This window comes from Armigeres subalbatus, chromosome 2, assembly GCF_024139115.2.
Source record: "Armigeres subalbatus isolate Guangzhou_Male chromosome 2, GZ_Asu_2, whole genome shotgun sequence".
Taxonomy (NCBI): domain Eukaryota; kingdom Metazoa; phylum Arthropoda; class Insecta; order Diptera; family Culicidae; genus Armigeres; species Armigeres subalbatus.
Genome location: NC_085140.1, coordinates 256,416,456 through 256,439,811, shown reverse-complemented (window position 1 = coordinate 256,439,811; position 23,356 = coordinate 256,416,456). Strand labels below are relative to the sequence as shown.

The window sequence follows — 23,356 nt, the reverse complement described above, 5'->3', positions numbered from 1 at the left end:
ACCAAACAAATTTATTATTGATCTCACGCGATGGTAATCAATTGCTTTCCATGTCACTCTATTTTGATTTGCTCTTACTAATCCCAGCATCCACAATGCCGCAAATATCACTCGTATCACTTCCCCAGATGTTGTCCGGGTTGAGTTTCGCCACTCAGCTACCCTTCCAACGCAAAACGAAAGCACGCTCTTACTCTGAACGAGCGGCAGTACGCTGCAGATTACTGCTCACAAGGCAGAAAAGGGATCAAAACAGTCCAACCGAGAGCTAGTGCGTCGTCATCGTCGTCGTCGTACCTTTCAATCCAATATCCTAACGATCCGGACTGCGCCGTGACTGTGGACGACAACAACAACGACGACGACGACGGTGACCATCGCATTCGAATCGACATCGACAGGCAACAGGAGCAACAGCCCCATTCCGCGTCATCGGTCTGTGCCTTCTTGCAGAAGGTAGGCAGCTGGGCCGGGCGAGTTTAGCCAAACAAAGAAACCCAGAACGAACGATGGCAAAAAGCACTTGCTTCAGTTCGCCAGCTTCTTCGGTGTGCGGCGGATGCGATGTGGGGTGTGGGATGTAAGGGTGGATTGGATTTTGCCTGCCGGCAGAATCCTAAAACAGCAGCTTAGCAGCGACAGTCGGCCTGGTGCAGGGCATAGGCGGTCTTTCATTATGACAAGCGGAATGTTTTTTTGCGAGTTTATACAATTGGTTTTATTCAAACGATCTTGGGGTCTCCAGTAGCCTTGCGAGCAAAGGCGTAGGATTGCCAATCCGGAGATGGCGAGTTCGATTCTCGGTCCGGTCTAGGATGTTTTCGGGTTGGAAACATTCTCGACACCCTGGGCATAGTGTATCCATTGTACTTGCCACACAAGATACATACTCATGCAATGGCGGGCATAGAAAAGCTTTCAATTAATAACTGAGGAAATGCTAATAGAATACTAAGTTGAAAAGCTAGGCCAAGTTCCAGTTGGAATGTAGAGCCATGGAGAAGAAGAAGAAGAAACGATCTTTTAGAAAGCTTCAAATATAATTTAGAATGATTAACCATTTTTCTAAATATTGTTGGTTATTAGTTGAAATAAAAAATAATACAAAAATATTTAATGTCTTGAATGTATAAAAATTATCTTGCAGGATTGCCAATAGCGAATCCCTTTGCAGACGCCGCCACTGGTCGAGAGAGGGATGCTGGGAGGAAACCACACGCGCGCTTGGGGGAGAGTTCAGTGAACTTTCCTGGTGAGCAGCGCTCGGTGCTCGCCTTGGGGGAAGTTGAAGCACTTGAGCTATCAGAATCAGAACGGTGATGGAACGAATCGGGTAGTGCCTAAACTTTTGCCGAACGGTTTGTGCTGAGCGATTGTCGACGACAGGCTGCTTTGGGGGGGTGGTTGGTGAGCCTACAGCAGCGGGAGCCTGGGTGGAAGATTCGAAGGATGAAAGGTAGAACGCGCGCGTGTGTTACACTCGCAGGCAGCAGTCGTCAGCCGGTGTCCGGGCGGAGGAGAATTGCCTAAATGTCGAATCGAGCCAGAAGGGTGGCGGAAGTTGAGACTGAATCTTGAAACAGGATCAAAGTTTCGTAAGGGAGTGAGGGTGGGAGGGAGCGATGCTATAGAACGGAGAAGGAGCAGCAGCAACAGGGTCGATTTGGAGCAGACTGACACGTACGAAGAATTCACAGAAGGGCAGACCGGTTATTTTGTGTATACCTTTGCTTGGGGTGTGGAGGTGGATAATTTCGATTTGATGCTGGTGGTGCTGGAGGATAAAGATTGCGACTGAGCGATTTCGAGTCGGCAGACTCGCACTGTTTGTAGAATGGTGTAAGGTTGCTTCGCTGAAAGTGGAGATAAGGTCGGATTTGGGTACGAAACTGTAGAAATCACGTGGTGGTGCAATTTGTAGGAAAACGTTCAAACTTTTTTAGCTAGGTGCAATTTAAATGTTAATAAATCTTTTGAATTTATATTAACTTCAGAATAAACTTCACGAAAACTTTCAGAACAGAACACAATTATGTCTGAAACACATCCATAAATTCCAAATGTTGCCAGTAAATTGTTAGAATGCGTTTGGTTCGCTGAGAATCCAAGAATGATGAGCACGGAAATCGTAATGAAGTTTGAAAGGATTTGTAACAATTGTAGAAATGATTCTAGAAGGATTTGCACAATTTATTTGAAAACTTTGGGTTGAAAATTTGTGTGTTGACAACGAGAAAGAAAAAAATATTGTTTTTTTTTCTGCAGATCTTATGTCGTATTGAAACAGAATTTTGTTTTCGATAGTAGGCCCGATAATCAATCAAGAGTGAAACGAAAATTTGATCCTTAAAAAAAGGTTCTATGATCCATATAACTAGATAAATCAACCAATACTCGTTGTCAATAAAAGTTCGATGAAGTGCTTGATCAGCAATTGTGTGACAATGAAAAATTAGTCCGATGATGTGAGAAGGTTAAAGGATGCATTATATGCATTGGTTGAGAGGGGAAATTTTTCGTCTTGTCGTTGGTACGGAGTCTTTTCCTCCTTCACCAAAGATAATGGTCTGTGGCCTTTGTCTCAATCTGATTGTGTGTGCTTCATTGCAATTGAAATTGTGCCTACCATGACAAAGGGAATTAAAACATGGTTCTAGTGGCACAATAATGCTGGACAGAATGGAAAACCTGACATTGCCGAGAGCTACGTCCAGAAATATGGAAGATGGCTTGCTGCAATGCAAACATTTTAGTCAGCTCAAATGGCCATTCAGAAAGTTGAGTGCTAAAAACTTTCTTTTCTAATACTGGCAGAAGTTTTGAATTTAAAGCAATGAGGGTTGATGTTTGTTGGAATCACAACGAATGTTATCAGCACATATGGGAAGATTTCTAATGCAAGCAACATGTTGAACAATAAATACAGCTTTGGCACATATAAGTGATGAACTTCCTTTATCGAAAAATCACTATATAATAAAGTTGAAAAAATAGAAGGCACCTGGACACGGACCCGTCGTAGATGTCGACTGCGCATCCCTTTAAAAGTGCTAGCAGTTTTTGGGCTAGTGTAAGATAAGACCACACATCTCTTACATTTGATCGATCTATTGAGAATCAATTTCATCGGGTTATTGTCGACAATCTGACTCCGTGTTTTATTTATTGATCTATATCTGTGACTTCAAATTTCTTACTTCTCACATCCCATTTTTCAATCGTTGATACTTACATTTCCACGTCTTGTTTTCATTTCTAACACCTCCTTTCTCACGCGTCGCGTCTCACTTTTCACTCCTCAAATTTTATTTCTCATTCTCCTTAATTCTCACTCACTAAACTCTCATATTTCTTTTCTTGCTTCTCGGTATCAGCATCTTGTTTCTCAATTCTCAGTTCTCTTATCTCGCTTCTAATTTCGTACTTTTCAGTTCTCACGTCTTCGCACTTCACATTTTTCACTTCACTCTCATTCACCCTCACTTCACCTTCTCACATTTCATATACAACATCTCGCTTCTTAATCTTCATTTCTCACTTCTCAATTCACACATTTTTCTTCTCAATTCTTATGTTTCACATTCTCACATTTTACTCCTCACTTCTCGAGTTTTATTTCTCACTTTTGTTGTTTTGTTTCGTACTACTGAATTGTCATATTTAACTTAAAAAAAATCAGTCTTCAAAAAAAATTTCCTCCCATTTCCAACATCTCATTCCTCAGTTCTAACGTATCGCTTTTCACTTTTCACTTTTTTACCGAGCATTTTATTTCTTACTTCTCGCTTCTCACTTCTATATTCAAACTTCTAGCTTTTCACTATTTCATTTTCTGCTTTATATCTCACGCCTCACTTCTCATTATTATTTTTCATTGGCATTACATCCCCACACTGGGACAGAGCCACCTCGCAGCTTAGTGTTCGTTAAGGACTTCCACAGTTATTAAATGCGAAGTTTCTAAGCCAAGCTACCATTTTACCATGTGTATATCATGCATGAGGCTAACTCGATGACAGTTTTATGTCCAGGGAAGTCGAGACAATTTCCAAACCGAAGATTGCTTAGACCGGCACCGGGAATCGAACCCAGCCACCCTCAGCATGGTCTGGTTTTGTAGCCGCGCATCTTACTGCACGGCTAAGGAGGGCCCCCATCTGATTAACAACAAACCATTTATCATTTCTCACATTTAACTTTGTACTTGATGAAATATCATACCATTTTTCATTATTTGCGTCTCGTTTCTCATTTATCACATTCAACTTATTGTTTCTCACTCTTCATTTTCACATTTCATTTTGAGGAAGAACCGTTTGGCCGAAAGCCGAATATGTCATTTGTTCTGCTAATTGAGCCGAAGGTCAATTGTTTGAAAATGTCATTCAGCCGAAATGAACATACGGTCGGAAATTGCGTTCGAATAAGCTGGTCCATCGCCCAAAGCTGTCATTTGATAGGAAGTGTTTTGTGGTCAAAAATGTCATTTGGATGAACGGTTCATGCGGCTGAACATGTCATATAGCCAAAAAAGTAATTTGGTAGAAAAAATAGTAAATGTGAAAGGTGTGAAGTAATAAATATTAATTGAGAACTACGAAATGAAAGGTGGAACCATTAATTTCTCAATTATCACTACTCCTTTTTTAAGTTGTAATTCTCATTGTTAAAAGTAAGAAGTGCTCAGACATTTTCAGTTAGAAGATACAAGTAAGTAGTGAGACGACTCTCTTTTTGATTCGTATCTCATTTCTCATTTCTCACTGTGAAACATGAGAAGTGCAAAGTGAGAAATGGGTAGTGAGAAGTAAGACGACTTATTCACTTTTCATCCCTCACTTCTTATAAACACCGTCTCGTTTCTCACTATTCAAATTCAGCTTATTGTTTCTCACTTCTATTGATCTCATCCTATTCATACTGTTCGTCATTACCGCGCTCTCTCTCTCTCAACTTTGAGATTTAGATAAATGCTAACAAATCAATTGTGATTCACTTTTCATTTGAGAATCAAGAAATGAAACGAAGTAAAATGCACTGTGGAAAGTAAGAAGTAAGGAATTAAAAGTATAAAATAAGATAAGTGAGAATTGCGAAGTGAGAAATGAAAAGTGAAAAGTGAGAATTTGGGAGTGATAAGGAAAAAGTGAGTAATGACACGAATCACATCTCACTTCTAAAATCTATTCGCTCATTTCTTACTATTCACTTGTTACTTCTCACTTCTTTCTTCTCACTTCTTACATCCCACTTCTCATTACTCACCTTTCAGAACAAGAAGATACCTCATCTTTCACTTCTCTTTTCCCACTTCTTATGAAAAATTAGGCATATGTCTTCTCGCTTCTAACTTATAACTTGCCACTTCTCAGTCCTCACATTTTCCCTCATAGTTCTCACTTCTAATTTCGGTGAGAAGTGATAAATAAGTAGTGAAAAGGGGGAAGTGAACAGGGAATCAATTTTTCTTGGATGCGCATGCGAAACAAGCGACAAAAGAGAATCAACGACAAAGCTTTGTTTTTGTCGGAGATAATAATGACAAAGATCCGATTTTTTCTGTCAGCATCAAAAAAGTAGACCATTTTGTTGCTAATTTTTCATCCCGTTATTTTACACTATCTTTACAGCAAATCTCGGTTTTAAGCTATTTCTGCTTTTATGGAAATATAACCAGTTTCTGCTTTTATGGAAATATAACCATGATTACAAAATAAGCATCGTATTCTCGGAAATATCAGAGCATGCAAGCCAAATGATTTTTGTCATATTGTTTTTGGGTTCTGACAACGGCTTGTTGTGAGGTGCGTTTGTCAGTAACAAACTCTGCTGACGACAAAGGGTATATTGTTAGGCATTGCTCGAATATTGATTCCCTGGAAGTGAAACTTTTACTTCTCACTTTAATTTTCCATTTTGCATTTCTTACATTTCACTTGGGATGGCAAAATCAAGGAATGGGATCACACTTGGGATGGGAAGGAGAATCTTTTTTCGTAGTTTGTGGTGACACACATCTTTCGAAAATCGTGCCCCTTTGATGAATTTTTTTCGTTTCCCCATGTTTATGCCTCACTCACTTTTCGCGAGAAATTTCGGAAATCAAATATAAACACTTCATGACCGGAACAAGGTTCGAACCTAGAACCTCAACAAAATGGGGATACCATGCGGTCACTCTAGCCATACCACCACATTGACTGCATATAGGAGTTGGGTTGTATGTTCAATGAAAACTAATCTTTTTGCATTTGGTGATGGCACGAAAAGGATGATAGAAGCGAGAAAACGTGCAAATCAACCTTTTGTGACTCTGCTAGTGAGGTTTCCGCAAAACTATTTCTCAGTGAAAATCCGCATGGGTGAGCATTTCGTGAGAATTTGTGAGAATTCTTTAAAATCCGTATCATGATTTGAAGCATTTACCGTTTTTTTTTCAGATCTCATGTTTTTTATTCCTATCACCAAACTATAAAGCCAAACGGACGATTTAACAGGACTGTTGATTCCAAACTATTATTTCAATCAGATGATATGTATAACGAAACTGTTGATTCAACAGTCTCTTTTATAACATCTGTTTGGCATAATAGTTTGGTGGTAGGAAGAAACATGAGATCAAAAGTAATGGCAAATGCCTCAAGATACGATTTTTTTTACAATTCATACTCGCTGGCGAGTTTTAATCAATTGATTATCTAAATGTAATATCATGTATGAATGTTGATCACCTTAATTTTTTTTTAACTTTGTATTTTCTCATACTAGGTGAGAAGTAAGAAATGAGAAATAAAAAATGAAAAAAAAAGAAGTGAGAAGAAATACGTTTCACTACTTATGTATCACTTTTCACCGAAATTAGAAGATAGATGTTTCACTTTTTACTTCCTAATTCTCACCTCTTATTTCTTACATCTCACAATGAAAAATGAGTAATGAGAAGTGAGAAGAAAGAAGCGAAAATAAGGTAGTGAGAAAAGAGATGTGAGAAGTGAGACGTCTCACTTCTCACTTCACAGTCTTCATTTCTCACCTCGCCATTCTCACTTTTCACAGTGAGAAGTGAGGAACGAAATGAAAGAATTAGCAAGTTAGTCGTCTCACTATTAACTCCTCACTTCGCTTTTTAACTTCCAGTGAGATGGAAACAAGTAGTCAGCAGTGAGAAATAACTCCTTATTTTAAACTTCTAATTTTTCTCTTCTAACTTCGCAGTTCACAGTTCTCACATTCATTATTTTTCAACCGAAATAAATTTTCGGCCATACATATTCGGCAGCATACCCATTCGGCCAAATAACATTTTGACATCAAAACCTTTTCTGCCAAACAAACATTTCAGCCTAACGACCAGTTCGTTCGAACGTCATTTTCGGCCGTATGTTTATTTCGGCTGAATGACACTTTTAAGCAAATTGACTTTCGGCCTAGTAGTTTGTTCGGCTTCCGGCCAATCGGCCAAAACAATAAACTTTTTGACTTGACGTTCGTTAGCGGTACATGCATCATAGATCTCTTCGAGATTCATAAACAATTAAAAAATTTCCACATGAGCATGAGCATGAGCATTATGACCGCACAATTCGTAGTTGCTACTCCGTGATTGACTGAACTTGCGAAATTGTACAGAGAACACAATGAATGGGGCTGGGGATTAGCTACCCATTCTCAATGTACACGTTTCGGGAGCTCAAATATCTAAAGTAAATAACGTCGCCGGCCACGTCCTTACGGCCATATGGAAGGGAAGGATTGTTAGTCTAACTCTCGTTGCTACTAGAGACCGAGTAAACCTCTGCATCTCCACGATTGTCTTGGGATAGGATATCGTTTTAGTTACATAGGATAATTTATCTGGATTCACTTTGGTAAGCGATACGATCTATAGGATGAGAAATAACACTAATTCGAGTTAAAAGTTAAAACATGCACGCCCGGTGGCATATGAAAACTGAGGAGATTCGCGTTTTGGACGACCGCACGGAAGCGCAGCACTCTGTACTCACTTGCTCGATGGATATAGCAAACTATAGAAGAACGCGCTTTTTTCGACCGCGCGCGACATGCGCATGAGTCACCGATAGATATTTTATTTCCTTTCCGGCGACTAAAACAAGCACTGCACTTGTTCGATGGTTACTCTTATTACAGGCCGCGCAATGCAGAACACAATATTTCGGCCGATCGCGCGATAGTTCTGCTATTCACTCGCACAAAGCAGAACAAAATTTCGGTGACCAGCCGATCGTTTTGCTTTCCGCACAAAGCCGGTCGATCGCTCTGATTACTGGAGAATCTGAAACACGAGAAATCACGCACTGAAATGATTTTTATTACCGGCCGCGCAATGCAGAACACAATATTTCGGCCGATCGCGCGATCGTTCTGCTGTCCGAAACAAGAGAAATCACGCACTCTAAACAATTTTTTTTTCCACAAAACAAAAACAACAAAGCACTTTTAAAAGCAAAAATTGCAATTATAAAAGAAGAATTTTCCATAAAGAAATCAAAATGTTCCACGGGAAAAATACAAAACTTCCAGAAATAAATCAATATTAGCAATAAACAATTACAAATTTTTCCACGAAATAAATATATTTTTAACAAAAAAAATTAGAAATTTACACGATAAAATTAATAAAAAACAATAAAAAAAATGAAACTTTCCATGAAGAAATATCAAAAAGCAGAAAGCATTTTTCCATAGATGACATTATATTTGAAGGCGTTTGAAGTTCATGGAAAATTTCATCAGATTTATTGATTTTTTTGTAGAAATTTTCTTATTTTTTATTGTTCTTAATTGATTATTTTGTGGAAAATTGTGGAAAGTTTTGTATTTGTTTATTGCTAATATTGATTTATTTATGAAAATTTAGTATTTTTTCCGTGAAACATTTTGATTTTTTAATGATAAATTCTTTTTTTATAATTGCAGTTTTTGTTTTTAAAAGTGCTTTTTATTTGTTTTGGGCATTATTTGTGGAAATTTCTCATACCCTGATTTCTTTATTGGCAATTTCCTTTTTTATGGAAAATTTCTAAATCGTCATGGAAATTTTATTTTGCTGCCTATCACAAGCCATAAGTTTTAACCATCGACGACCGTTCTCGCGATGAAAGATCTGTGCCAATATCGAGCGTTGACTACGACTTCAACAGATGTGATTACCAAATTGTCAATGCACGGATTGCTGCCCTGGACTGGAATCATGCCTCAATCGATTATTCTGTAATTGCGATCTATCGCACCATTAAAATGTGCCGGTAAAAATTTGCAGCTCTACCAACTCTGCTGGATGAAATTCAGGGAGAAGTTCTTCCGAAATATGATTCAACCGAACGCGACTAATCTGCGGTTTGCTGAAGATGAGTATCCCCGAATGCAGAATTGTCTATTCCGTCAGTATATGGAAAGTCTTCAGTCTTGGTGGACTTCTAATGCGAAGGATTTTCCACAACTCTGCCTACCCGAGCAGGAGTGACGACCTCGATAATAGAAGTTGATATTAACTAGATTAGCATTAGCATTAGCATTTAGCAGTTCGCACAAATTCGTAGGTGGTACAAGCCAAGACTATTGTATGAGAGAAGTATCACTTTCATCCGTTACCACAGATATTGATTTGGGACTAATCACTAACTCTTAGATGGAAGCAATGCACTCTCCAATAGTCGAGATCTGTCCTGGCCACGTCCTTGCGAATGCTGAGGAAGGGGAAGGATGATTTGTTGGACACCTACTTAAGAAAGATGCAGAGAACTCTACGACCTCTCATAGGTGCCACGGGAGGTTTTGGGATTGTGTGGAAGGTTATAACAGTAGGAATCGTTTTGGTATAACGTGAAACACAGAAAGAACTACGATAGAGATACAAAGTAGGAAAGGGACGAGCCTGGAATTGAACCCACGACCTCCTGCTTATAAGGCAGAAGTGGTAGCCACTAGACCACCGAGCTCGTCAATAGAAGTTGATATTAACTAGGTGTGCATAAAATGTAAAATACCATAAAATAATACGCAAAATAATAATTTGTTATGCGTTTGGTATTGTAATAACAGAGTATGTTATGCATGAAGTATTTTGCCTATTTATCTTTGATATTATTGCTCTAGTATTGCTTTATGCACACCTAGTTCATACCCAGTGTAAGGTATCAATCAAAGAGTGAAGTATTTTTGAGTTATTTTCTCCTGCTCGGGTAAAAGTCCGTTGTTTGAGTTCCACTGCTAATGGTGTTATAGCGCTAATTGCAATCATTTAAATTAAATGATTGAAATTTTGTCATTTAGTATAAGTCACTTACACTAGCGCTTCAACACCGTTATTAGTGGAATTCAAACAACGTAGGCAGAGTTGTGGAAAAACTTTCACACAAGAAGTCCACCATACAAAAAAATTGAAATCAGGCCTCTGGAATGAATTATTGTCAAACTACAAAATGATCGAAGCCAAATTACTAAATGATCAAAAACACCCTTGCTGTTGACATGTAGCTGTTTTCTTTGGAAAATGAAGAAATTTTATTTGGGAAATGAAAAAAAAATGGAAATACAATCAAATTATAATGATTTGTGCCTTTTTCGGAGTAAGAAACTTCATGCGTGTGCACACTTCGGTATTGACTCTGATTATGTGTGCCGCAAAATTATAAATTCGACTTTACTCAGATTTGCCATATCTATCAAGTGTCAAAATTTCTGCAAAGCGACAACCGGGGACATTGCCATAGTAGTTGCTGATCCATAAACCCCTACTTATCGACACCCTCATAAATATTACGGGTTTGGTTATTGGGAAAAACATCCGTTGGATTAAGCAGAAGCTGGCAAATGACCACGATAAGTCTTACTCCGTAGCACCCAGCGCTAAAAAACACCCTACAGAGAATATTCCGACATGTTGAGCCAAATCTATCCCATCGATGATCCCTCACGAAAATGCGTCACCTTCAAGAAGCCCACGCACTTTCCAAACGAGGCCAACCAGATTGACACGCCGACCGGTGCGGTTCCTACACGTGTGGGCTTGCTCCTTCCGAACAATGGATAATGCTCAATAAGCCCTCATCATTGTGCATCATCGCATCGAAATGAAAATTAATACTCGCTTCAAACAAAACAAACAAAAAAATCACATCCTCCTCAACAATGGAGGTCCGGCCTCTATGCCGCCCATATGCTTCACAGTTTCACAACAGGTCGTCGCGACGACGACGCAAGAGACTGATGCTTCTGACAGGCCTTCCCAGCCGCAGCATCATGTCATACGTTCACGTTCAGCGCGGGGGGACCACCTTTGTGATGCTGAGGTGCGACGCCGGGCGGGAAGACGCAACTCATGTTAATCAGAATTCGGTAATTGAGATGTATTGTTTCGGAGGAGTTTTCATTTACATTTCACTTGAGCAAAGCAGTTGGTGGTTTTCGCTCGGGCTGCAATCGGACGGTGCAAGTTCAAGATGTTGACCATCATCGCGCCATCAACTCGAAACATGAGCTTATTCAACAAATTTCTATGGTTTCTCAAGTTCTAACTCTATCTAGCCGCTGCGTCTGATATATACACAATATTACATACCTTCACTGATAGGAAAGGGCATTTCGGTGGCATCGCGGCTTGCGACTCCGTGAAACGGGGGAAAGAGATAATGAAGTAATGAGAAGAGATTTATTGGTATGTTAATTTTCTTCGGTGCTTCCGGAGTCGTTCGCCCGCTGCTGCTCGTTGACGGGCTCGCGTCATCATCTTTGAGGTAAACCAACGCAACCTGCTGAGCTGAATGGACGGCGGATGCTTGTGCCTTAGAGTGCGACCGCGTGTTGATGATGGGCTTGCTTGGGAATGGTTAGAACGAGCTTTGAATTGGAAATGACGGGGCCGCTTTCATGGCACAATCTTCGCCGGGTGGCCTCTTGGTTAAGGTTGTTGAGGGTGTTTTAGAAGCAGGCTCAGCAGCAGCAACAATGAGTTGAGGATATGCGATGTTTATGATTTACACAGTGATTTGTATGAAATGACCGGAATGAATGTATGAAATGAATGATTAACAGTGAAATTATTTTAAAACAATGTTTTTCACAATTTCTATTCCTTGTAAAAAAGGAATGGACTTGATCAAAATATATTTAATATAACTATTAAGATGGCCTTCTTCTCGCCACCTTAAACAAGGCTGGAAAATAAAATACATTTCCCGTGGAAAATATTTAAAAAAATCAATTTAAATATGTACGAGATTGAAATTTCGCATTATCTCCCGTTGAGTGGAATTTTCCGAGAAAATAAAAGAAAAGAAAAAAATCTAGTGGAAAATGTGAAAGAACTTCCGTTGGGAATATAAAAAAATCTGTAGAATTTCAAAATAATTTCACACAAAAAGCCATAGGAGCTCTTGTCCGCCTGAAAAGTTATGTAAAATAAAGTTCACCCGGCGGAATTACAAAATCAAAATAATTCGTTGAAATTCAAAGGATCGCCGAAAAAAATTCTTTCCAAGTTCAAATTATTTTGTATATATAAGATTAGAGAAAACTTTTCAGGAAACTCGCAAAACCTTTACAGGCAAATAAAAATACATGGAAATTATAAATAAATTCCCAGTAAAAATTGAAAAAAATGTTCCTGTAAATAAAGATACACAAATAAGTACTTTCTTGCGACGAAATCAATCGATTTGCTGGTCGAAGGAGAATCTTTTATCGTAATATGTGGTGAAAAAAAAACTTTAACTCATCACTCTTCTCTCTAGAACGATACTGAAAAATGAGCGAAAATCGCCCCTACTTGATGAAATTCTATTTTCGTTCCATTATGCAAATAATTATGCCTCACTCATTTTTGCCTTTCTCGTACACCAAGGTGTAACGAAAAGGCAATATATTCACTTCCAAGACGATTTCATGATAGAAGGTCCGGAGATCCATAGCTTGAGCTTGAGCTTGATTGACTGCTCGTAGTTGCTACTCCATTATGACCAGATCCGCTGTTCTTGCACAGGGAACCAACAGATGTTTGCTTGGGACTAGCACACATCTTCAATGTACAAGTACTGGTGATCTCATTTGTTAGGTCATACTGGCGCCTGCCACGTCAGAATGCAAGTCAATGTAGGGAAGGGGGAGGAAATGATGATGCAATCACTCGCCCACTGCAAGCCGAATATACCTCTGCACTTGCCACGAGTTCATGCGGAATTTGTTGGAATTTCTGGGTTAGGTTGGAGAGGCAGAGGTCCGTCTTGGTTAACGAGCTGCCAATGTGATAGATAGGAGAAGGTAACTGATGGATTTTCTAATTGGATGTAGGAAACGAGCTCTATAGTTCATTTACAATTCTAGCAGATTACTGATAGAATACTCAAGTTGAAGGTATAGGAATAGTAATGGAAACGGTATGAAAGTCCATTTCCAGTTCTAGCGATTGCTAGAACATGATAAATAAAGAGAAAGATACAAAGTAGGAGAATGAGACGGACCTGGGATTGAACCCACGACCTCCTGCGTATGAGGCAGAAGCAGTAGCCTTATGACTACCAAGCCCGCTTTTTTGATAGAAGGTCCGGAGATCCATAGTGTTATAAACCAACCGAATCAGCTCGAAGAATTGAGATGATGTATGTCTGTGTGTATGTGAGTGCGTGTGTGTATGTATGTGCGCAAAATAAAACTCACTCATCTTTAGGCACTTATATTGATCCGATTTGTTCACAATAAGCTGCATTCGACGGGGAATCCTGTCCCATTGTTTCCATTGGAAATTGGCCAGGTCGGACTATGGGATCAAAAGTTATGGCCAATATACGATTTATATACAAAAAAACACATCTCACGCATTTCATTCAGTATAAGAAACAAACACCGCTAGGTTGATCAATCAGGGCTTTTGAGAAAATTTTTGGTATGCAATTATAAAAAAATTAATGATCGCAACGGGATTCAAACCTAGAACATTAACAAAAATGGCTTTTGTTAAGCGCCCACTTTGACCACATTAACATTCCTACAGTGCTCAAAAAATTCACACTGTTTGGTGTTCGGGTCATATTAACCCGGATTTGACTTAGCAATATCTCAGGCATTTCGCAATCAAATTCACAGATTGACCTCAAATTGTTGATCAGCCACACCTACACCCTGTAATCGTCGGAGGAAGCATCGTTAGTTGGCCACTTTAATATGGACGAATATCACGCATGAACAATTTCTCAGAAATATACCCAATACTATTTCAAAGATGACAAATCATGAATGCAAACAATATTTCTACAGATGTTCTAGGTTCTCCAAACCATTCTGGATTTCGAGCCAGTCTACCAGGCCAATTATGCTTGGTACGAAACCACTAGCAATCCTAGTGCCCTAAGAAGCCATGCGCGTGATTTGAGATCTAGATATGCCCAAACCGGATGTTCTAAGTTCTCCAAATCATTCGTGAGATCAGACCAATTGGTCGGGGTTCAGCCAAATCACACCAAACGCCAAAGGAAAATTACCTTGTCACCTGGGCTCAATACAAAATCAATAGCAACTCATACAGGCCCTTAGCGGCTATGTGCATTATTTACGATCTAGATATGGCCAAACCGGATGTTCTACGTTCTCCAAATCATTCGAGAGTCGAATTGGTCAACCTAGTTAAAAATCCTCAATACAAAACCAAATGTAACCGATGGTGCCCATACAAATGCCCTCAGAGGCCATGTATATGATTTATGATTTGATTAAGTCCAAACCGAATATTCTAAGTTCTCCAAATTATTCGGGAGTTCAAACCTATTGATCAACCATATCAACTGGGCTCAATACAAAACAAATAGCAACTCATACAGGCCCTTAGAGGTCATGTGCATTATTTACGATCTAGATATGTTCATGGTCCAAAAGAAGAAGAAGAAGAAAAAGAAGATGTCCATACAGGCCCTTAGAGGCGGTGCGCATGATTTACTATCAAGATATGTTCAAACCGGGTATCCTAAGTTCTCCAAATCATTCTATGTCCATGGTTTCTTTATTTGGTTTCTTTATCTGTCAAGTCAACTGTGCTTAGCAGGGTGGTTCAAAAAATCGATTTTGCTCCACAGCGCTCGTCTGATTCTTTATCATGTTCTGAGTGTCCTCTGAAAATTTGAGCTCATTTGGATTAAAACTGATTTAGCACAAGCGGTTTCAAGTTTGCATGCAAATTAGTATGGGGAAATTTATTTTTTCATTATACTATTAATGACGCTTCCCCGTTAACTTACTTTACTTACTTATGGATCCTGTACACCTCCGGTGGTGCAAAGGGCCGATTAGAAAGATCTCCATCCTGAGCGTTGCCCGGCTATCGCTTTAACCTGTTGCCAGGTTAGATTTCGGTCGACTTCTTTTATTTCTTTATTGAGGCTTCGCCGCCATGAGCCTCTGGGTCTGCCTCTGCTGCGATGTCCCGCTGGGTTCCAGTCTAATGCTTGTTTACAGATTTCGTTTCCGCCTCTACGTAGAGTGTGGCCGACCCAGCCCCACTTCCGATCCCGGATTTCTGTTGCTATCGGCCTCTGGTGACAACGACGATGGAGCTCGTTGTTTGAGATCCAGTTGTGAGGCCACCAGGCCCGAATTATATACCGCAGGCATCTATTAATAAACACCTGCAGCCGTTGAGTGTTTTCCACTGATACACACCATGTTTCGCTAGCGTATAACAGCACAGATTTCACGTTAGAGTTGAAAATTCGTATTTTGGTGCGTTCACTTATCTGCCTGTTTTTCCAGATATTTCTTAAACTCGCAAAGGCAGCCCTTGCTTTCTTTATCCGTGCGCCTAAAAAAACTTACGTAACGAATAATAATCAACACGAGAGTACGGACCGGAACAATCGGCGAAGACCACAGCGACGAAAAAGGACTGGCAATAGCAATTGGAAACTCGGTTCATGGAACTGCAAATCTCTCAACTGGGAGATGGGAGCACACGTATATTCGCCGATGTGCTCAAGGACCGGCATCGTGTCGCTGCAGGAGGTTTGTTGGAAGGGATAAATTGGGCTACGAAATGGTGAGTTGACACCCGGGAAGGAGCGCCTTACATAACTCTGGTCCTCACAAGTTTCAATACTCACGCTTCCACGGGTCTTCCGATGACAATCGATCGCCAGCTAAGGGTTGCGTACTTGGCTGGTAGTGTAACCTGGACACTGTTGTCCTTCTGACATCAGCTAGAGTGAGAGGGCGCGTCCTGTGGGGTCTGCCTTGGATGTGGTGGGGTTCGACAGTGGGCTCTGTTGAACTTCTATAAAAAGCTGCATGTGTCCCAAAGCAGGCCCTATCAAAGCGACCGTGTGTCGCTCAAAACGCACTAGCCTAGTCTTGGTGTTGGGTGGGACTTTAAACAAATTTGACCCGACTGATCGAGCGTCTGTTCACCAAGGAGGTGAGGCTCCAACAGCGTCTAATCTGGCATCCAGCGGCTGAGTATGAAATACTATTCTTCGGAAGTTATATCTAAGATGACAGCCTCATCCCGGTGTATACGGAACCTTGGGCCAACAACCTTCTGTTCCCGAAACATCAATTTGTTCGAGAATCCGATAATGAAAGAATACGGACTGATTTTACGGCAACGACTCTACGACGCGAAACAACGAATATGAACATGGAACGTTTTAACCCTAGCCCAGCAGGGTAAATTGGCACAACTTGTCAATGAGGCACGCCGCATGGAGCTTGAGATCCTGGGACTGAGTGAAGTCTGTTGGCCAAACTTTGGAGAACTCAGAACGCAGTCGGGACAAGTTCTGCTATACTCTGATTTACGAGATGAACACGCTTCTCGGCATCGTGGAGTTGGCTTCCTACTAAGCGCCCAGGCACACTCTGCGCTTATAAAGTGGGAACCTATAAGTGAAAGGATAATCGTTGCCAGATTTAGAATACGGGTCCGAAACTTTACTATAATCCAATGTTATGCGCCAACCGATGCTGCCGATCTGCAAGACACAGAGAACTTCTACAGTCAACTCAATGCCGTCGTAGATAGAATTCCGAAGGGTGATATCAAGATCTGTTTGGGCGACTTCAATGCGAAGATCGGATCCGACAACTCGAACCATGAGCGCATTATGGGACGTCATGGTCTCGGAGATATAAGCGGAAGGAAAGAGTTGGACGACGGTTCAACGCACGCGGACTGGAAGTTGCCATGGAGACGCGTGCTGTAGATATTTCGGAAGGTGGCAGTGTGGAAGACTAATGGACCGCCATCAAGAATGCCTTCATCGTCACCAGCGAGAACAATCTGAGCGAACTGCGCACCCAGAGAAAATAATGGATCACCGATGAGACCTGGAGGAAAATAGAGGAGCGAAGAGAAGCCAAATCCGCGATATGGCGATCAAAAACCAGAGGAGCCAAAGTCTTAGCCCGTCAACGATACTCGGCTCTTGAGACGAAAGTAAAACGCTCATTTGACAAGACGAGCGAGCGTGGGCAGACTGTCTGGTCGACGAAAGAGAGAGAGAGCGACAGCAACCGGGGACATTTGCCTCCTCTACGATATCTCACGACGCTTAAGCGGGGCGAAGATGAATGCAACGATGCCTGTAAAAGACGCGAATGATCACTTCGAACACATCGAACAACTTTTTCAAGTGCCAACCAGGCCATCACCACCTTGCAGGGCTGGCATACTCCTCAGAGTAGTTGAAATGTGCATGTCTTTTGTACTCCTCAAAAAGACCGGAGAGAGTGTGTTTCGATTATCGCTCATTTTTTCTCTTCCTCAACGCAGTGAGACCTCTTTGTGTTTTTACTCTGCAGCGAATGCATTTGTCAGACACGAAGAGTTGAGGATAAATGATGAAATAAACACACCATGTTCCTCAATGAGTTTTGGTATAACGGTGAATTGAACAGAATGAAAGTAAACATGGCTAAAGTTTAGCGAAGCTGTTAATACTTTTCATGCATAATAAGATGTTTTTGTTTTTGCTTGTTACACCTGTCGCCAGAGCTGGCATTTCCTCACACACTGTGCACAATGAGGAGATTTTAATACACACCACAGAGAGTGACGCTGATCCTCATCGTGTAACAAAGCCAACACGATGAGTGCACGCTTAAAGTAAATTACACATCGCATGAATAATTTTCACACATGACGATGATGACCCGAGAGAATAGCAATCTGTGTGAAAATTATGTGTAAGACATGCACAGTCGCTGTGTAATGTCTTTTATTCTTTTAATATGTGTAAGAAATTTTGCTTCGAACTGTCAAGTCCATTTTGATCTATACATGATGGCGGTTGCGTCCGGCATGCGTCGCAACGGAAATTAATTTTTCTGAGGATTTTCTTCTTGTTTCGATGCAAAACAATTAAAATGTGTCACTATAAACATCGCACTTTAGTTTGGTCATATCGAAACATATGGGGACTCCTCTGAAATAGTATAAAAATGTTGCGATAATTTTCAATTTACATGAAAAAATATAATTGAGGTTAGGTCCGTTTTCCGACCGCTCTCTCACTGTGTGAAATGAACTCATCGGGAATCGTTCACCGTCAATTACACTAAAATGAGTAACATGGCAGTTACTCATAATATGTGTTGTTCCAGGTTAGGCCCGTTTTGTGTGAACGAAACACAAAATTGTGTGAATGACTTTAAGCGTGTGAGGATGAAGACGAAGAGTGAGAAAATTATTCTGGTGAGAGTTGGGCCAACACAAAGTTGTGCCACTTGGTGCAATATTCTTTAAAATTATATTGTTTTCAATTATGCTCGCAGAAATACTTTGGAACACAAACATATTTCGGCGGGGATTCAATGAAGTTTGGCGCTCCATGCTAAAAAGTATAACCTTAGCAAATAAGGGTTGCACAAAGAAGAAGAAGAAAAAGTCAAAATATGATATTTGAAGAAATGGCACGGGAAAGCAAACGGTGAAATTTTGAAAACGCTTCTCAATTATTCTAGAAGCAATTTAGATAAAAGCGGTTAGAGGTCGTTGACCTAAGGTGACGTTCAAGTAATAAGGGTGAACCAATATTTCGACGGTAAACTTACAAAAACCCGTTATCAGAGCAGGAGTATTTTGGGCATAATGTTTCAATTTCATTACCTGAGATTACCTGACGGAAATTGTATTTAGAAAGTGTCAGTAACACATTTTAAAGCGACAGGTGTGGCAAGCAAAAACAAAAACATCTTATTACGCATGAAAAGTATTAACAGCTTCGCTAAACTTTAGCCATGTTTACTTTCATTCTGTTCGATTCACCGTTATACCAAAACTCATTGAGAAACACGGTGTGTTTATTTCATCATTTATCCTCAGCTCTTCGTGTCTGACAAATGCATTCGCTGCAGAGTAAAAACACAAAGAGGCCTCACTGCGTTGAGGAAGACAAAAAAAGAGCGATAATCGAAACACACTCTCTCCGGTCTTTTTGAGGAGTGCAAAAGACATGCACATTTCAACTACTCTGAGGAGTATGCCAGCCCTGCCTGTCGCTTTAAAATGTGTTACTGACAATTTCTAAATACAATTTCCGTCAGGTAATCTCAGGTAATGAAATTGAAACATTATGCCCATTGCCTATTGCTAAGGTTATACTTTTTAGCATGGAGCGCCAAACTTCATTGAATCCCCGCCGAAATATGTTTGTGTTTCAAAGTATTTCTGCGAGCATAATGGAAAACAATATAATTTTAAAGAATATTGCACCAAGTGGCACAACTTTGTGTTGGCCCAACTCTCACCAGAATAATTCTCTCACTCTTCGTCTTCATCCTCACTCATCGTGTTGGCTTTGTTACACGATGAGGATCAGCGTCACTCTCTGTGGTGTGTATTAAAATCTCCTCATTGTGCACAGTGTGTGAGGAAATTCCAGCTCTGCCACCTTGGCATGATCTGCCTAGGATCCGACGTATAACACGCGTCAATACCGAAGCTGCCATTACTGCTAGAGATTCAAACAGCCATCCAAAGCATGAAATCGAATAAAGCCCCAGGGGTCGATCGCATATCAGCCGAGATGCTCAAAGCCGACGCCATGACATCCGCTCAACTATTGCATCGTTTATTTCGTAATATCTGGGACACCGCAACTTTCCCGGTCGACTGGATGCAAGGTATCTTAGTGAAGGTGCCCAAAAAGGGTGACCTGACTGTATGCGATAACTGGCGAGGCATTATGTTGCTGTGTACCGTTCTCAAAGTTCATAGCAAAGTTATCCTAGCCTGGATTCAGGAGAAGATCAATGCGACTCTCCGGCGGCAGCAGGCCGGATTCCGTGCCGGAAGATCATGTGTGAACCATATTGTCACGCTCCGTATCATTCTGGAGCAGGTCAACGAATTCGAGGAGTCCCTTTACTTGGTATTCATTGACTACAAAAAAGTTTTCGACCGTCTCTATCACGAGAATATGTGGGGCGCCCTGAAACGCAAGAAGGTTCCTGAGAAAAACATGGGCCTCATCGAGGCACAGTACGAGGCCTTCTCGTGTAGAGTGCTGCACAATTGGGTCTTGTCCAACCCTATCCGGGTCGTAGCTGGTGTGAGGCAGAGAAGTATTCTATCACCGTTACTGTTCCTCATCGTTATTGACGAGATTCTGGTAGGTGAGATTGACCGTGAACCAAACCGCGAGCCGTTACGGCAGCCTATAACCATGGAGCATCTAAACGACTTCGAATTGGCTGATGACGTTGCACTCCTCGCTCAACGGCGCTCTGGCATGCAGAGTAAGCTCAACGACCTTGCCGACGCTCCTCTTCGGCAGGTTTAGTCATCAACGTCAACAAAGCCAAATCGTTGGATGTAAACACGGTGACCGCTTCCAGTTTCACAGTAGCCGGGCAACCAGTGAAGAATGTTGAAAACTTCCAATATTTTGGTAGCCAAATGGCGTCAGACGGCGGTACCAAGATCGACATAGGCGCACGGATCAAGAAAGCAAGGGCTGCCTTTGCGAGTTTAAGAAATATCTTGGAAAACAGGCAGATAAGTAAACGCACCAAAATACGAATTTTCAACTCTAACGTGAAATCTGTGCTTGCGAAACACCATATCAGTAGAGGGCACTCAACGGCTACAGGTGTTCATCAACAGATGCCTGCGGTATATAATTCGGGCCTGGTGGCCTCACAACTGGATGTCAAACAACGAGCTCCATCGTAGTTGTCACCGGTTGTCAGGATCGGAAGTGGGGCTGGGTCGGCCACACTCTACGTAGGGGCGGAAACGAAATCTGTAAACAAGCCTTAGAGTGGAACCCAACGGGACATCCCAGCAGAGGCACACCCAGAGGCTCATGGCGGCCGAAGACCGACCGAAATCTAACCGGGCATCAAGTTAAAGCGATAGATGGACAACGCTCAGAATGGAGATCTTTCAAGTCGGCCCTTTGCACCACCGGAGATGTATAGGATCTGTGAGGATCAATTGTGCGAACGTTCAGAGGTAGTTATACCATCTACCAGAGCTGCGGAAACATACACATATGGCGAACTCAGCAGCCAGAAGGTAACTAAAGCCGGAAGGGTACTATGGGCAGGGCATGTTGCAAGAATGACGGACAACATCCCTGCAAAGATGGTGTTCGCTTCCGATCGGACCGCAATCGAGGATGGAGAGATGTCGCATCGAACCGTGTATTGTGGCGTCAAATTGTTGATTCAATGTTATCTGTTTAGATGCAAATTAAATAAATTAATGAATGAGTGCACATTTGTTATTTCTCGGCTAATCGCGACTAGCAACTACATTGTGTACAGTCAATCAAGCTAATCTAAGCTAAGAATGTATTGTTTACATCTGTGTAGTTATCAGTAAGGTTGAGATAGAAGGAAATCTGCAAACCGAAAAAAAAAATCAAAGGAAATTTTCGTGGACATTCGATGGAATCATATCAGATTGTACGTCGATTCGAACATATCTCAAATCTCTTATAAAATCAATCTCGCTTCAATGCCAGATTAATTTTATAACTTATAACTAGTCAGGACCCAAAATGCATGTGAGCGCATTCTAGAAAAAGGGATATCTTTTATATCAATGAAACAATGAAAATTAAAAAGATTCAGCTGAACGGACTGGCCTATAAGAATTTGGAAAGCCCATCTAGCCTAATATGGGATAGAAATAGGGCATCGGGCGATGAAAGTTCTCCCGATTTATTATCCAGTAAACAATTCATGAACATACCCACAGTGTGTCACGTTTCGTGACAAAACAACATTACACCAATTCATGCTCCAACTTTGGTCGACCCGCTGCAGATTCTTTGTCTCAGCCACGAAGGGTTTCAGTTTTCTTCCCCATTGCTACAATACTGCTCCTTTTCGAACAGAACAAATGGATCCCGCAAAGTTGTAGAACCCACCGCAGGCCTGCATACCGTCGCTCCACTGCTGCTCAATTGTATAATTAATGTTCCTTAAGAGAAACGACAAGGCATTTATCTCCCCGTAAACGTGCCGCTCGGTTGCATGATGGAGCAAGTCATCCTCCCGGCCCCCCACCCACAATCCCTTAGGGATGCATGCTGGAAAAAAAGTCTAATGCCTTTCAACTTTTCAATTTTCTCGCTGTCAAAAACTTTTCCTGGAAAGCGTCTCCCTTTCCGATCGCCCAGGGAGGAACGTTCGGTTTCCATCGCCACCAGCGGCTTTCCATGTGTTGGTGTCTATTTCTCTGCAGTACACACCCGAAATTAAGGGGGAAAACCAAGTGTTTCCTCGAGGGTGGCAGGTTCCTCTTGTCCGAAATCAAGTAGGGTCGTTGGTTGCCATTAATTTCTCGAGAAAACCCATTATCCTCAGTCTCCATTCACGGGACGGTTTTCCTAAGCTTCGGGATAGAAGCTGTCATTGCATTCCAGGAATAGTGAGCGATTCCTACTGCCAACTGTCGTCGTTCAGGATCTGAGGATAAGACAGGGCGGTCACCTTTGTACAAAAGAAGGGGGTTACGTAGGTTATCTCCTCAAACGAAGGAAAATGCCCTCCGAAGAAAATTAGATTTGGCATTTCATTTTAGTAGTTCTTACTGGAACAAATTTGAGATGACAGGACATCAGTTAAGAATTCGCAATAAAGAATTACATTCCTTTGTGCTGTGCAGTTCCAATGATTCTTAACTAAAGACTCATAAAAAAAATTAACAAATATTTTCACGATCTAAGATGTCTAGAATTGAATAATAAATCAGCTATAAATGGCTACATAATTGTAGACAAATGCAGAATGTTACGTTGGAATATAAATGTGTACGTACTACGTAGTTTGATTCAGCAATAAACCTAGCACGTAATTAGGAAGTTGTATCATTACAGTAAGTCATGCTTACTTTAGTACTTTG

At 41.1% G+C, this 23,356-nt stretch overlaps 1 protein-coding gene across 1 annotated transcript in view; it reads right to left on the bottom strand.

Moving 5' to 3' along the window:
* The window catches only part of LOC134216207 (uncharacterized), a 579,247-nt gene that overhangs the window by 313,418 nt on the left and 242,473 nt on the right, over nt 1-23,356 (bottom strand). The gene's annotated exons all lie outside the window — the stretch shown is intronic.